This window comes from Coenobita brevimanus, chromosome 14, assembly GCF_032717465.1.
Source record: "Coenobita brevimanus isolate Jiangsu-jjx chromosome 14, ASM3271746v2, whole genome shotgun sequence".
Lineage (NCBI taxonomy): Eukaryota > Metazoa > Arthropoda > Malacostraca > Decapoda > Coenobitidae > Coenobita > Coenobita brevimanus.
Window position 1 is genome coordinate 24,475,983 of NC_136967.1, and position 18,238 is coordinate 24,494,220.

Here is an 18,238-nt window from a genome sequence, read left to right on the forward strand (position 1 = left end):
AGTCCCCCCCTTCTACCGTTATAGTAGAGTAAGTCGTTCTCTCTGTTATACTTTGCGGGATTTTCATCTCTTTGTCCCCGTGGCTTCATTTGCCCGTCCTTATTACAAGTTGTATCAAGCTCTGCCGGCCCCTATATAATGAGCTCAGTCTCTGCATCATTGCCACTTAGATCTGCTCCTCATTTTGTTCACATCTCTGTCCTCCCCTGTACAGATATTATTATTGTGAGTGCTCAAGAAATCTCCAAACATCTAGCAGCTGTGTGTAATTTGAGTATTACTGTTATTGCATTTTTTCTTGTACTGTATAGCATAAGTTTAATTTGTAGGCCTAGTGAAATTTGTAATTTATGTAGGGTTCTTTGTCAGTCATTTTTGATAATAGTTTGTATCTGTAATAATTTATCTGGCATTCACTGAGTATTATCTGGTATCTCATTTTATCAGGGCTGACTTAGATAAATTTACTCTTGCTAATTTCGTGTTAATAGAGGCTATTGCAGTTAACCATATATTTAACCTGTTTATTTGCCATTACATTATCCTTATGAGTTCTGAATGTTTTGTTGTTAGTTTGAGCATTAAACTTTAACTTGTAATTTTACCTAACTCTTTTGTTTTGAACCTGGAACTTTACGGGACAGTAGTGACTCTTCGTATTCTCACTTAAAGTGTACATTATCTTTCTCTGTTCCGTAACAATATATATATATATATATATATATATATATATATATATATATATATATATATATATATATACACACACACACAAGCGCTCGTGGGCCCTTCAGGCCCTCTTGCACTTGCTCCTGCGGAGGGCTCTCGCACTGCGTGCTCGCTTTCTCGTCCTTCGCACTCGTTTCCCCATGCTTCTCACTCGTTTCCTCGCGCTTCGCGTGCGCGTTGAAATCTATCTATCTATCTATTTATCTATTGCCAGACGCCATAATCCCGTATGGGGTTGCCATTTGACTCTGAGTTATTTGTTTTACAGGGAGGGGCACTAACCTTCCACCAACCCACTTGACACGTAGGGAGCACGTATGGTTTGGTTATATGGTTACCACCCAGCGTTGTAAATGGTTTCTTGGCTTACAGGATACCATTTGGCTTGTCACTCAATATAAAGCCACCTGAAACAGGAAAGATGGGAGAAATAGGAAGAGAGTAGGGCAGGCACAGAAAATGAATGATAAAGGCTAAGGAAGAAGTAGCCAGCATTACATCAAGTGAGTGGATGGTCGTTGAAATCATTTCAGGTAAATCGAGTCACGTTTATGTGCTGTTCTAGTCTAACGTTGTCACTATCGGCCGTCAAGGCGACATCGAAGGGTCCATGATGGACTGTTTATGTTGTGTTCTAGTCTAATGTTGTCACTTGGATTTTTTGCAGCTAACCAACCGATCGTGTTATATGCAGCTTCGGGAATGGAACCCAAGTTGTCCGAACGCAAGTCCGAGATATTAACCACTCGGCTACGGCAACCGACCGGGCGCCAGGAGCGGCGTTTTTTAGTCAAACTTTCATCGCTCATTAAATATAGTAAAAGTTTTTTCAATCGTGATGGGACCAAGTGTTATCACAACAGCGAATTTATTGCTATTTTTGTGTCAATTTTGGTGCGATTTGAATATGTATTTTCTGCTGCCCAAAATACACACACACAAACACACACACAAACACACTCACACACACACACACACACACACACACACACACACACACACACACACACACACGGCTACTGCTATGGTATATTAAGTATATTACAAAGATATATATATATATATATATATATATATATATATATATATATATATATATATATATATATATATATATATATATACGTATAATGTGTGTGTGTGTGTGTGTGTGTGTGTGTGTGTGTAAATTAGTGAAATGTGATTAAAAAAAAAAAAAAAGAGGCTTGCCAGTGTAATTTTGATGCGAAAGAGAGCAAGGAGAGAGGGGCTGTAAGATTCCCGCATGAAGAGCAGCTAATAACCACATGACGGATAGGAGTGACTCTAGAATGATATGTACAGTATATCAGTAATCAAGAGGGTTTGCTATAGTAAGTGAAAAGTTGAGATCATGAAAGGTGCGCAAGAAAACCCATTGCTCAGTGGGTAAAAGAGTGTGCTAATGTGGTACACTCTCCCTGACGGAATGGATACGAAACTGAGGGGGCAAAAGAATGGCCGAGTGGTAAAAAAGGAAAGGATAAAATAAGTTCCAGACTTCTTAAGTCATTATTTTTTGTGCAGTGTTTTACTCGGTGTGTGTGTGTGTGTGTGTGTGTGTGTGTGTGTGTGTGTGTGTGTGTGTGTGTGTGTGTGTGTGTGTGTGTTTGGGTGAACGGTGGGTGTGGATGTACTCTTATGTGTGTTTTAATGATGTGGTGTGTGTGTGTGTGTGTGTGTGTGTGTGTGTGTGTGTGTGTGTGTGTGTGTGTGTGTGTGTGTGTGTGTGTGTTTGGTGTGGTGTGTGTGTGTGTGTGTGTGTGTGTGTACGTGTGTGTGTGTGTGGGGGGGGGTGAGCGGGTGGGTGTGGGTGTGCGTGTGAGTGGGTGTGGGTGGGTGGGTGAGTCGGTGGGTGTGGAGGTACTCTTATGTGTATTTTTATGACGTGGTGTGTGAATATGTGTGTTTGGTTTGGTGAGTGTGTATGTGTATGTGTATGTATGTGTATGTGTGTGTGTGTGTGTGTGTGTGTGTGTGTGTGTGTGGGTGAGTCGGTGGGTGTGGATGTACTCTTATGTGTGTTTTTATGATGTGGTGTGTGAACATATGTGTTTGGTTTGGTGTGTATGTGTGTTTGGTGTGTGTGTGTGTGTGTGTGTGTGTGTGTGTGTGTGTGTGTGTGTGTGTGTGTGTGTGTGTGTGTGTGTGTGTGTGCGTGCGTGCGTGCGTGCGTGCGTGCGTGCGTGCGTGCGTGTGTGCGTGTGTGTGTGTGTGTGTGTGTGTGTGTGTGTGTGTGTGTGTTTCAGTTTTAGTACTCAGAACGGCAACCAGATCCGGACCACATATGATGAAGTCATTATTTATGAATGGAACCACTGTGATTGTTAAGCCTTCTTTAGAATGTATTTTAGCTTTCCCTGCATAGTGCAAATATGGAATACAAACCGAAATTCCTGATGTTCAAATCATTCTCCAGTGTAAGGTCTTAATATAATAGTGAGAACAGACAGACATAGATTAATAATGAATACTATCAACCATGGAAGAATAAACTTCAAAAAAATAGATAATATCTGAAGGTGAATGTGTGAAATATGATTTTCTCTAATTTACCAGGGAAAGAAAATGAAAGGAGTACTAGTGAAAATAATTCCGAAGCGAAGGCAAGCTATTAGCAGCGTGATAATTTTAAAACTTGTTGTATCCTTCATACATATCTCACATATGAGTGATTCAATGAGAAGTGGATGAAGGAAACGTGAAGGATTATATTTCCTAATAATATTATCATTCACCCCTTGCTCACCTGATCCACAATCTCCCCTCTGTGATCCCTGACTCAGTAGTAATCTTATGAATACATAGCGAGCTATTTCAGACCGGGAAGCAGTTTGTTTTGCCGCAGCGCCCCTCCCAGCTGTCATTTACTTAAGGGTTCGCTGCTGGGCTGTCAGTTCACGTCCCGTCTCGTTCCACCCCGCCAGTCGTGAGGAGGCCCCACCTTATCCCCTCTGCCACGCTCTGATATCTGTGCAGCACCTACACACCTGATCCCTGGTGCTATTTTTGTCGTCTCTGTCACGCTTTCATGTCTGTGCCCCATCTACAAACCTGGTCCCCGCTATTTTGCTGTCTCTGCCACGCTTTCATGTCTGTGCATTGCCTATACGCCTGCACAACATCGCCATGCTGTCTATGCCACAGTCCTACATTGTGACATACTCTTTTGTCTCTGTTACACCTTGATACTTGTACCAGTCTGTGCCACACCAACACACCTGTAGCTCGTTATTTTGCTGTGTTACACCCACACACTTTCATCTCATTAACTTACTGTATATGCCATGCTGTCTTGTCTCTTTAACACTTACACATCTACGTCACACTCTTTCCTTCTTTGTATTGCTATCTCGTTTCTTTCGCTGCCTTGTTATCTCTATCATTCTAAGCTGACATTTGTTTCGCTACTCTGTGGCCTACGTTCCACCTCCACACCTTTGCCATGCGATGATACACTTGCCGTCCCTGTCACTTTGCTTTGAAATCTGTGCCATAAATGTTAATCAGTGCCATGTTCTTTCGTTTGTGCTATACCTAAAGAACACACCTTGCCTTTTTGCCACACTACCATGCTGTATGTGCCACACCTTCACTTCTATGCCTGCCTTGCCGTTTCTGCAAAAAACAAGTAAGGTATATAATATCATGAAATACATAAAGATGTAGGGATGGCTGTGCGCTGAAAGCCATCTAAACAAGGTCGAGGCATTGACAGGACATGGAATTCCATCCCTATATCTTTTTTATGGTATTTTTCTTGTGAATTGCACGGACGGTTAATAATTATACCATCATCATGACACTTTTTAGGTGCACTCATGCTACATCATAATGCCACGTACTGGAGCCAAAATATATATATATATATATATATATATATATATATATATATATATATATATATATATATATATATATATATATATATATATATATATATATATATATACAGGGTAGGAATGAATTTTTATTGCTTCGACCTTCTTCCGATGGTTTTTGGCACACTGGCATCCTTACTTCTTTATACACTTCATGAAATTATTTGATACTTGTTTTAATGATTTTTTGAAGTCTCTGTGTAAGAAAACTCTGATGGTCTTTGTAAGTTATCCCGCTCAAGAGCGTCACAACAGTGAAAGGATCAATAAAGGGTCTGAATAACGTGCTCTCGTTCGAAAAGTTTCTCTTCAGCTAAATAAAGTCATCTGAAAATATTAGCAAGAAAGAGCACTGAAACAGCACAACACCTCCTTCTTGTGATCGGTCATGGCCTAACTTATGACCTCGCTCTGTGAACTTTACGTTTGGCTGATTGTTCTCAAATTTGACATACTTCATCCATGAATGACCAGTAACTCCTCATATAAGTTTGGTCCAAATCGGATCAAAATTGTTTAAATTAATCTTGACCTGTGGCTTTGATCCTTTATCCACTGAATTGCTCTCAATTTAGTAGTTTAGCCTTTGGCTGACCCTAAATCGTTCCACCTTGTACAATCCGAATCTATTCAAAAAAATTTGAGTTGAATGGCCGACAGTTTGGCTTTGTCCTGTGGTCTTAAATTCTGACCACTTCACCCTTTGCTCACTCTCCACCCTCCTACAAAGTTCGTCTAAATCTGATAACAAAATAATAATAATAATAATCTTTTTCTGGTTTATTACGTTTGACCTTTTCCTGGCAAAATCTACCGCGCCTCCGATCCAGTGGAAAAGAAACCCCTCTGTGAATAAAACATGTTGATCGATTTTGTCATCTTAGAGCTAAAAGGGTATAAGAAGGAAGGAAAAAGAAGACGAAGATTATGAAGACATTGTGTATATTGTCGATTGTGTTTTGGCACATTAGCTCCCTTATGAGATCTTTAGGTATAGAAAAGCCCGAGGATTAAGGCTCGATGGATAAATAAATTAATATCTGTGTGTACCCGTTATGAAGTATTATATTTGTAAGGCCTCTGGGTGCGTCGGTGCCAGCCGTACATAGAGTGTCTACAGACACTTTCATGCCTCCATGCCTGTGCCAGGCTACCATGTCGTCTCTGAAGCAGCATTTTGTCATCTGTGCCACACTACCTTGCCATCTTGGCCATTCTACCATGTCGTTTTGGTCATACTAATTTGTCATTTCTAAGGAAACACCAATATTTCACTTATCTGAGATCTTTGCAACTCTGCATATATGTCTGTACCATGTTAGATCGACATACCTATGCTACTGTCTTACAGTCTTTTTCACACTGCTAAGTGATTCCACATCCTTGTATTGCATTATCCTTTGATACCTGTGTCACGTTATCCTATCCTCGATACCGGGCTTCTTCGTGCATTATCTGCCTCTCTACCTATTGTCTGACGCTACAACCTGAGAAATATGGCCTCGGCAAGAGAACTCAGGCGTTTCTATCCCTACTTAGTAACAGTCCCTCTTCCTACGACACACCACCCTCCCTTCATGCTTATTTTTGCACTGATCCTTTCCACCTTGTTCTCGGTTTTCCTTGTCTCCTCCTGTTTGCTGTTTTTCCGAGTAAATGTACGTCATTTACCCTGTGATATATCGTACTACTGTCTTCCACATCTCTGCGTCTATATCGCGACATTCAACAATGCGTGTGTGTGTGTGCCAAACCACCTTCCCTCGTGAGTCGTACAATCACATTCGCTGCATGCCGTCAGTGACATTATTCGTTATAGCTCACCACGGTAGCCTTTTTTGTGCATTTTTACCCTTCACCTGACAAAGTCAGAGGAGAGTGTTTTTATCACTAGAATCAATAAGTGTCCGTCCGTAGAGCTGGGCGGCAATGCTGCAGGGCGGCTGGTCGGGCGCAGAGATTTCGTTCCCGGACCAGAGTTCAAAGTATTCACTCTAGAGTCATGAAATTTCGCATAGTTGTGTGTCTTATAGTGAACTAGTGCCTTTTGGTAGGTGGAATGCTATGTCTTAAGTATTTTTTTTTTTAAATAATGAAAAAGTAAGAAAAAAAATCAAGGGCTTTCAATGTGACCCGCGCAAGGAATCTGAAGTCCCCAGGTTTTGTGTCTTCAAGGAGTTCTCCTTAAGCTCATCTTTAAAAGAAAAGATTGGGGGGTGGGGAATAAGGGCCGCTATGCGCTTGGTTAGGTGTGCAGGGAGGAAGGGGGTATGTGATTGGTTAGTTGGAGGGTTGCAACAACGTAGCGTTGCCTATGTTAAAACATACATACATACATACATATACACATGCATACATTCATACATACAGACAGACAGCACGAATATATGGCATAAGCAAGCGTATGTATGAATTATATATACCGTATTATATACCATACATACATACATATGCTTGCTTGTGCAATATCACCATGCTGTCTGTCCGATGTCCTCACATTCATCATACCAGTTTTCTTGCCAGCACACTGACACTTTACCTTTATCAGACTTTTATACCAGCACAACCCATTTGATTCCCATGTCACCTGTGTCATGTTTCCATTTGTCTCGGCTACATATCACCCGTTTTATCTCTACCACACTTTAATATCTCGCCAGCAAACCTTCAAAGTCCCTCAGCTCAACATCTTTGCACCCCATCTCCATCGCTCTACTCTTTTTATCGTAACTTGGCCCAGAATTTCGTCCTCAGTAGAATAAGATAGTACTATAGCTCTACATTCTTTCCATAACACTTCCTCATGACCGGTATCTGTTCTATTGTTACTTCTTTGTTACAAATGAACATTCAAGATGGAGAGATGTCAGTTTTAGGCTGAGTTAGAGTGAAACGGGCACAGTACATCTAAATCACCTCCCACCGTATGCACATTTCTCTGCCACACCTCCTCTTCTCTTGAGCACGTCAGAGGCTTTTTTTCTGCAACCTCCCTGCCTCACCCCTAGCTCAACATGGCGTCGAAAGATTTCTTTTTCTCACTCCCACTTCATTCGCCTTCCCCGCCTTTCTCCCTTAATCTGTTCATCTCCAGTCTTTCATTTTTCTCTTCCATTCTCTGTGCTCCTTCATTTCCTTTACTTGTCAGTTGCTTTTCTCGTCGTCTCTCATTTCTCTGTTCCATTTTATGCTTTTACTTTCATCTTTACTCCATTACCCTTAACCTCTTCATTACCTCCCATTTCCTCTCTCAGTTTGTCCGGGACCTTATTTCTGTTGTTATTTTTTCCTTCACCATCTTTTACTCGTTCAGTTTCGTACCCACCCTTTCTCCCCCGTTTTTCCTCTCTCCCTCCCTCCCTCTCAAATCTCCTTCTTCCAATTCATCCACTCCACTTTCTTGACCGTTTAAAGTCACTCTTCCCCTTTCTCATTCTCTGCTCTCCCTACTTCATTCTTTTTTATTCCCCTCGTCATTTTGCCCCTTTGCCACTCTAGCATTTTCAAATTCCTTTATTTCCTATTCTTAACATTGCTTTTTCTTCCTTTTCTTCCATAATTCATCTTTATATTTCTTCATATCCCATAGTGTTCATACCTATTCTCTCATTCCTTTTTCTTAACTCTGCATTCATCTGTTTTCTTTCACTGTTTCTATTTTTCTCTTCTCGCTTCCCATAGTTCCTCTCTGGTTTTCCATTCTTCTCTTTCTTCTGTATTCACCATGAGGGACGTGGATTACCCCAGAGTGAGGGAAACGATTACTACTTACTTTCACCATATCACGCCGCATACAGAATAAATGTTACAGAGCGTTTTTCTCTAGCCTGACATAGATCATTAACCTTTTCCAGATCAGTTGATGGCCAACTGTAGCCAGACTGGAGGGCTAGTTTGACTAATAATGAAAATGACTCTTTCCTTCATAACCAAGGCTAAGTAAGTTAACGCAACCACAATCTAAATTTCAAGTTGTGGAAATGGCCTAGCACCGCCAAGTAAAATAAACTGATTATAGTTATGATTTCAGGAGACTAGGTCAGACATCTAGGGACCCAAATCCTATGGACTGTCCCCTTAAGAAAGTAGTCACCAAGCCACAATATCAACAAAAGGAAAAAGGTGAAAAGTAGTTCTGTTCCCGACCATTGCTAAACTTCATATATACAACAGATGTTTATAGAAGTATACATATATACACACGATACGATAGGACACTTTTCTTCTGGGAACTTCAGTGGTATGATTTGCGTCCATTTCACCGGGAATAACACTCCCACATTCGGACGTTCTCTTTCCTTGTTTCTAGATCCAACCGCGCCCAGTCTTAGGGTAGGAAACAAGGATGATGTTGGTGACGATGGCGATGATGATGATGAAGATGACGATGACGACGATGACCATGATGATGATGATGAATGTACAGTTTTCTTTCCTCAAATGTCACATCCTTCCCATCTTCCCCTCTTTTCTTCGTGCTTTCCATCCCTCTATCCTCCGTCTCTTCCCCTCCCTATATCTTATTATCCTCTCCCTCCTGTGCCCTTCGCTGAGCTCATTACCCCTTCACTTGTCTTTTAACATTCCTTCTTCGGCTTTCTCATACCCATCCACCCATTTTTTTTTTATTTCCTTAGTAAACCTATTGCCTTCCACTTCCTAAGCCAATCGTATCTTACCATCCTCATTGTCGGACTGGCTCTCTCTATTAAAGCTAACGACGAACAATTTTAATAAAAATATTGTGAGTCATTGAACAGAGAGAGAATAAGCAATTCTTTCATACTTTTACTCTATCTTTCCCCCCTCTACTCTCCTGTTTACCAGCCTTCCACTATAATTTCTATATCGCTGTCTCACTCTCATTATATTCTCTCCTTTCAATGCACTCCAACATTAACTTTAAACCTTTTATATTAATCCTCCCTCTCTCTCTCTCTCTCTCTCTCTCTCTCTCTCTCTCTCTCTCTCTCTCTCTCTCTCTCTCTCTCTCTCTCTGTACATTATGTATCTATATATATATATATATATATATATATATATATATATATATATATATATATATATATATATATATATATATATATACTGTAATCTCAATAACTTACCAGCTTTTTTCTTTTCTTTTCTTCCTTCATACCTCTCCTCCCTCCATCTCTGCTCAGTTAGTTCCGCATTTCCTAACTTTTCTTTCCTCTCTCACCCATCTGCCACATACCCTTCCACCTGCTTTCTCTCAACTTCACCCCCCCCCTCTTCTCTCTCTCTCTCTCTCTCTCTCTCTCTCTCTCTCTCCTTGTTTTTCCTGGCCCTGTTGCCAAGTGGGGCGGTGGCAGGTGTCGCGTCTGGTGTCAGGGTTTGTCTGGGTATCGAGCCCCTCCTTGCCTCTCACCGCCCCGCTCATTTACCACCCTCAGGCAGGAAAAAGTAAGGAGGTATGCATGGGGGGCAAGCATGGGAGAAGAAATAAGGGAGGGGAGAGAGAGAGAGAGAGAGAGAGAGAGAGAGAGAGAGAGAGGAAGAAATTAAATAAAGAGGACATGGAAAAGAAGTGAAGCAGGAGGGAACAGGGTAAAAATAATGGAGGAAAGCTAAAATCTGGAAAAGAGAGAGAGAAAGAAGATATAAAAAGAAAATTATTGTTGCGAATAGGGATAAGTGAAACTGACAGATACTTGGAAAGAAAAACGAGATGGAGAGATGGAAATATAAGGGGGATTGAATGAACAGAAGGAGGGAAAAGAAGGAACAGGGAAGTAAAATATAATAAGACAGAAGTAAAACCAAGAATGGAAGAACGGGAATAAGGAAGAAGATGATAAGGAAGTATAAAAAATGGACAGATAAAGAGGAAGGGTGAGAACAAAGTAGACGGATGAGAAGGAGGGAGAAAGGAGAGGAAAATGAAAAAGAGAGCGAGTGACAAAAGAAGAATAGAAGGAAGGAGGAAGAAAAATGAGGGATATACGAGGGTAACTTAGAAATAGAAAAAAGAAAAACAATTGGAGGATGAAAGAAGGGAGGGGGTAAAAGGGAGGGTTGAGGAGAAAAACGAGTACGAGGGAAAGTAAACAGCAAACGACTTTTGGTTCTTTTGATATATCATTATATGGGTAAGGTATCAGTACTATAAGACAAAGGCAAAGAATGATAAGTAGGGTGGCTCCCTCCCGTTAACAGATCCCTCCAGCCAAAGTCAGCAGGAAAAAATGACAATGATAATCTTTCACTACAGGACGACGTGTGGATTTTACAGGGAAAGAATAATGTAAAACATATTTTTCCTTATTTTATCCTGTCTGGGAAAGTAACGTTGACTGAACATTAAATACACTGGTGGACAAAAGTTGTCATCTTCTTGTTTCTTCCTTCCCCTTGCTGCAAGATATTCCTAGGCTGAGTGGCTCGGAGTATTTCTCTGGCCATAAATGATCAGCTTAGATAAGATGCGTCAGGAAGGAACTTCTGATTTTAACCATGAAAGTGTTAATGGAGACTGAATCGTCAATATCAACCTCCTGTAATTCACCTTCAGCAAAATAAATCTGTCTGGCCTTAGTTGGAGTAGCATACTAGGGTTTTACCGACGATGAAAGGGTTAAGGAATATGTAAGAGAAATAAAAATTAGATTGTAAGAAAATGGATAATGCGTTAGAACATGAGAGCAAGTAAAGTAAATAGAGCGGCTAGTGAATCACATCTTTTTTTTTTTATGTTTCTGCCAGGAATAGTGTTGTCTGTTCATCGTTCTGCTAAAAATAATTTCATCCGTACTAAATGCTCTAAACTGTCCAACCCGAATTCTTCCCGCTTCTTCTGGCACTTTGCCAAAAACCTTTCTAACAACTTAACTCATCATCCTTCCCTCATCTTTTCTACTCTGATGGTTCTGTAGCTATTTCTTCTACTGATAAAGCAGATCTCTTCGCACAGACTTTCTCCTCCAATTCCATCTTAGACGATTCCGGTGCTATTCCTCCATCATTTCCCCCCTCTGACTTCCTCATGGCTAACATTAAAATTTCTTCAGCTGATGTATTTTCTGCCATCACTGGCCTCAATACAAACAAGGCATATGGGCCTGATGGAGTCCCTCCTGTTGTCCTCAAGAACTGTACTTCTGTCCTTACACCCTGCCTAGGTAAACTCTTTCGCCTTTGTCTTTTAACTTGTACCTTTCCTTCTTGCTGGAAGTTTACTCTCATTCAGCCAGTCCCAAAGAAGGGTGACCATTCCCAACCCTTCAACTATCGTCCAATTGCTTTAACATCCTGTGTCTCAAAAGTTTTCGAGTCAATTCTTAAAAGAAAAATTTTAAAGCATCTTTCCTATCACAACCTTCTTTCTGATCGTCAGTATGGGTTCCGTCAGGGACGCTCCACTGGCGATCTTCTCACCTACCTTTCAGACTCCTGGTCATCCTCCTTTCGGACTTTGGCGAAAGCTTTGCCATTGCACTTGACATCTCAAAGGCCTTCGATCAAGTCTGGCATAAATCATTAATTTCCAAACTCCCCTCGTACGGTTTCTATCCTTCTATCTGTACCTTCATCTATAGCTTCCTTTCAGGTCGTTTTGTAGCTGCTGTTGTACACAGCCATCGTTCTTCTCCTAGATCTATCAACAGTGGTGTTCCTCAGGGCTCTGTCCTATCACCAGCTCTCTTCCATTTATTCATCAATGATCTTCTAAGCTGTACATCTAATCCTATCCACATGTACGCTGATGATTCCACCCTTCACCTTTCCCTTCGGTTTCCGCAACGTCCATCTCAGCAGTTACTTCAACAAACGAGGGATGAGGCTATGGCACACCTAATGTTTGACTTGGTATGTATCTCTGACTGAGGTAAAAATAATCTCGTTGTTTTTAATGCATCAAAGACTCTGTTTTTACACCTATCAACCCGTCAAAATCTTCCACAGGAGTACCCACTAATGTTTAATAATATCCAGTTCAATCCTGCATTATCCTTGAACATGCTTGGGGTTTCATTCACAAGGGACCTATCCTGGAAAGATCATATTACATCTCCTGTAAAATCTGTTACCAAGAGATTAGGTGTGCTAAGCCGACTCCGTGCCTTCTTTACCCCTGCACGGTTGTTGACTTTATGCACGGGATTTATTCGCCCCTGTTTAGAGTACAACTCTCATGTGTAGGGAGGCTCCCAACATACAGCTCTTCTCAATAGGGTGGAGTCAAAGGCTATTCGTCTCATCAACTCTCCTCCTCTTACTGACTCCCTTCAACCTCTGTCTCTTCGCCGCACTGTTGCCTCTTTATCTCTTTTCTATCGCTGCTTCAATGGTCACTGCTCCTCAGAACTGTCTGCTTGCATCCCTCCACCTCTACGGCGGACGCGTAGCACTCGTCTAGCAACAAACTCTCATCCCTTTTCTGTCCAAATCTCTAATGCAAGAGTTAACCGTTACTACCAGTCCTTCATTAATGCAACAGGTCAGCTCTGGAACTGTCTCCCTCTGTCTGTATTTCCTACTTCCTATGATCTCCGATCTTTCAAACACAGTGTGTCCAGGCATCTTGGAATGAATGGATCTTGAATTTGGCTCTCTTTTGTATTGTTTTTGTTTTTGTTTTCTAGCAAGGAGCATTTTGCGGGCTCCTAGCCTTTGATTTCTTCTTCCTCGCATAAAAAAAGAAAAAGTACGTCCATAGAGAATTTTCCCCATAAAAGTCTGTCCACGCACTGAAAGGCGACATTAAACACCGCAATATAATTCTCCTTTCATCGGACGTTGTCCATCTACCCATTCACCTTAGTACTAAACCCCTTATTTCCCTTCTGCCCTTCCATTTGCTGGTATTGCAACCATTCTTCCATTTTTTTCCACCAAACACAATCTTTCATCATCCTCTTTCCCCCAGTCAGTATCTTGATCTCACTATCCATTGCTAAACTTCATTCCTGCTCCCCTTTTCCACGTTATATCTATCCTTCTACTTCCTTCCATTTAACATATCAGTCCTTCTACTTCCTTCCATTTAACATACCTCTCCAATCATCATCTTTCTCCTATGTATATATTCACCGTCCCACACACTATTTAACTTTTTTACCTTCTCACTTTTGTTATAGCCATACCTTTCTTGAACTTTTCCTTATCCAACATACTTTTCCAGGATCCTCTTTTCCATATCTACAAGCTCATGCCCAGATTTCGCGTGTAAACTCTGAACGTCTCATTTTCTCCGCCCCCCTCCCCCACATATACTTTTTTCCTGTTCAAGAGTCTAATTCCTACACTCCTGCTCCCCTTTCCTTCATCCTCCTTGTTTATATTCATCCCCCACAAAGCTTAATCTCTCCTCATCCTGGTTCTTCCCACGTTGTTTCATTTGCCTCCCATTCCCAGGACGCCTCTTCATTACGCCGTTCCATTTTCTCTAAAACCTCTGCCTCTTACGTCTTGCTTAACCCCGTTCCTGGCTTTATGGTCTCCTCTGCTTCCTGTATCCCCCTCGATCCAGAGCTTTTCTCCCTCTTTGGTTCTCCTCCTTCCGTTTTCACACTCCATATTTCTTACTGCCACTTTCTCGTTCACTTGCCTGACCCACTTACCTTTACACTTAACCCCTTGAATCCGATGGCGTTTGTAGCCCACATCTTATATGGCCAGTGAAACCCATTATTGTTTTCTTTTTTACATTTGACCTGAATCAGGGAATATAAAATTAAGGAGCGAGAATGCTATCCGTAGTATTTGTTGAAGCATAACTACCCTCTCGCTGGGAGTTTGGCACGTACGTCCGCTCATTCATTCGAAAAGATAAGAAATATTTAACAATGAAGCTCCTTAAATACTAATAGACTTCATGACAACGAAACAAAGAAAAATCATACACTAACAGAAATAACGAGTAGCAGTCTTAAACATATACGATATTGGAATTACATACTGTATGGTATGCATTTACACTTTTTGATGTAAGATGATGTTACTTAATGATGTTACTTAACTTAGGATGGAGGGTTCTAATTGGAGGGGTTAGTTACAGCCTTCATTAACATTTTTGCATTACCGTAACAGGACCTTCATAATTTGAATTAAATCATCTGGTGGAAGTCTGAGTAAAAAAAAAAAAAAAAAAAAAAGGCAACGTGTTAAGGTGGTTAATCCCGATTTATCTCCCTACACAACTTTTTCTCTTTCCAGCTCCCACTTTATCATCTCTTACGAGTGTACGAGTATCCTCCCGCATTTCATCTACTCTTTCCTCATCACTATCATTCCTGCAAGTTTCCCCCTTTACTCACTTCCTTAACACTATGGCCAACTCTGCCTAACCCTTTCTGCCCAAGGACGTAATTCTTAGCTTATTTACACTGCCCCCAGACGATTTTATTAAACTCCAAAGTGATGTCAGGCAGCGAAGGGATTAATGAAGGCTACCTATCCCTTCCCCCCTCAGTTTGAAAAATAAATACAAGATGGGAACTACAGTAGGATGTGGACAGAAATGAAAATTATCTTTATTGCCAGACGTTTCTATATCTTCTCATGACATTCAGTGACCTAAAATGAAATAATTTCATGCTAATATTAACCAATCGAAGGCGAATAATCGCCTGATATTACGTGGCATACTCGTAATCTCCTACTCCTCTATACCCTACTCTTTGCCTTCATCCCAGCCTCAGCATCATCGTACACCCCATGTCCTCCATTCCTCACTGTGTCTCCCCTTACTGTCTTCACCCGGCATTGTCCTACCCTGACTATCCTCCATTCACCATCTTACACTGTCTACCTTTCACTATCTTCCAGTCACTATTTCTATTCACTGCCTCTCACTCACTACCTTCCTGCCACTGCCTTCCACTCACTAGCATTCAATACCTCCCACTCACTACATTCACAATTTCACCCTCACTGTCTTCCTTACCTGATTATCCACTCCTTCCTCTCTATCATGCTCTTTGCCTATTTTCCCAGCTTCTTGATCACCTCACCCTCTTATCATGTACTCCTCACTATCAGTTATGTCTTCTTTATTCTCGTTATTTTCAGGTCTCCATCTCACTCCCTTCCTTTCATCTTCACTACCGTTATCCTCTCTATTTTTTTTCCTTTCCTTTGTGCTTCACCCTACTCGTCTCTTCATTTTTTTACATACCGTCAGTATCATTCCAGTCCTAGTCATCTCTCTATATACTTCCTCCTTCCCTTCTTCATTTTCCTGTGTTATTTTTTACCTCAGTCTGACATTCCTTTCTCCTATCCGCCCAATTCTTTTTTTCCTGATTTCATTCTCTCTCTCTCTCTCTCTCTCTCTCTCTCTCTCTCTCTCTCTCTCTCTCTCTCTCTCTCTCTCTCTCGTCATCCGTATTTCATTTCTGTATCCCCCTCTCGTCCCATTTCCCTTCTCCCACGCCCCCCGTCAACCTTTTCATTCCCCATCCCACCAGATAACATCAGTAACACAGATGATATTTCTCAGTCACTACACCCACCATTTCCCCCTATTAATGTCACCTCTTCCTCTTACTCTTCTTCTTCCCACAGGCCCCTTTACTCCTCTTTCCCCTTGCCCATAATTCCCTCCCCTCATACTCTCCCTTCCTCTCTTCTTTCCATCACTACCTTCTCATTCACTCCGTTTCCTTTCACTGTCCCTACCCACCATTTCCCTCCCTTCCTTCTTCTTCCATCCTATTCCCTAGTTTTATGTGCTTTCCTTTCCCTATGTTTTTGTCAGCCCACTGCTTCCACTCCAATTCCTCCCCTCTTTCCCTCATACTCCCTTTCTTTCACTCCCCTTTACTCTTTTTCTCTTTCTCCTGTTCCCCTCCGTTTCCATTCTTCCACTCCCCTCCTCTCCACTCTCCTTCACTTCTTTTGCTCCCATACCCATTCCTCACACTCCACTTCCCTCACACGCCTCTCCTCCATTTCCCTTCCCTTGTCTTTCCTTCCTATAACTCCCCTTTCCTTCCAATTCCTTTCTCACCACTCCCCCCTCACATTTTCCCTCCCTCTCTCTCTCCTCTACTTCAACCCTCATCAGCTTCCTTTTACTTCAGCTTTCCTCCCTATTACCTCTTTTCCTTCGAGTTATGTATTCCCTCTCCTCTAAACTCCCCATGCCCCTTCCCTTCCCTCCATCTTACCCCCCTCGCTCCACCCCATGTCCCTTCCATGCCTCTGCCATTCCCTCCATCCCCTTCCTCCCTTTTCCTTCTCATTTCCCTTCCACGTGTCAACTCCCCACGCCCCTCCACCCCATCCCACCCCCTCCGTCCATGGTAAATATATGAAGCAATTAACTCTGGGAGAAATATGAGGAGAGAGCCGTCAATTTCCTTCCTTCCTTCCTTCCCTACCCCATCCTTGATTCTCTCTTTCTTTTCCCTCCTCTTTCCCTCATCTCTCCCTTACTTTTTCCCTCCTTTCTCTCTTCCTTTCTTCAGTCATCCTTCCTTTCTCTCTCTCTCTCTCTCTCTCTCTCTCTCTCTCCCTCGCAGATTACATCCTTGCATATATCACTCACCCTCCTTTCATCTCTCCTGCTCTTAATATAAATCCCTTATGTATCTTACACTTTCCTTCCTTCCTTGCCCATCACATTTCTACGCCTCTTCTCCGTTGATTATACTACCTTTCTTATAATCTTCCCTATTCCTTTTTCTCTTTTCCTGTTCCCTTCCGCTCCCCTTTTGAACATATCTCTAATTTCTAATATTTCATTTCTTTGATCACCCTGTTGCCTTCACACCTTTCCCCACTTATTTACTCCTAGCTCTTTATAAACCATCCTACTTTCTCCTCTCTTCACCTTTAATTTCTCCTATTCTTTCTTAATTTTCCTATCCTCATATTTACATGTCTTCCGTCGTCCTCAGAGTTTTATTTTCTTTCTTCGCTCTTCCCTCCCTTCAGTCATTCATAGTGTTTCAGATTAATCCCTCATTCTTCATACCATATTTCGTTCCCTTTCGCAGTTACTCTTCCCTTCTTTTTCACATACATTCTATCTATATGACTGGTATATTCACCCTACATGGGAGAGAGAGAGAGAGAGAGAGAGATTAAAACTGGACTAAATATGAGCCGTGGTCTGGTATAATGGCGTTAATAATTAAATGTGAAGTAGCCTACTTTTCTTGCGATTCTCTCTCTCTCTCTCTCTCTCTCTCTCTCTCTCTCTCTCTCTCTCTCAACTCACCTGCCCCTCGTCTGCCTCCCAAATATCTTACCTTTTTATTCAGTTTATCTTCCTAAATCTATCTTTCCCTTTCTTTCTCTGTTTCTTGTCTTTCCCATTTGCTATCATATCATCCTTTTTATCCCCTTCTCTTAAACTGGCTCATTTATCTGGATCACCCCTAGTTTCTCTGGCCCACTTTCTTCTCTCTCTTCCTATGTAATTTCCTTTTTATTCTCTCCGACAAGGAAAGTATGTTTTCACCTCTGTGTGTGTGTGTTTGTTAGACTGTTTGTCTGTTAGCAGGATTACTCAAACACTGAAGGAGGGATTTGGACGAAATTTGGTGGGTTGATGGCCCATGTCCCGGGGAACAATCGATTAGCTTTTGGGACCGATCGCTATAGTATTACTGATTCTGGATCAGCAAAACATTTCTCGT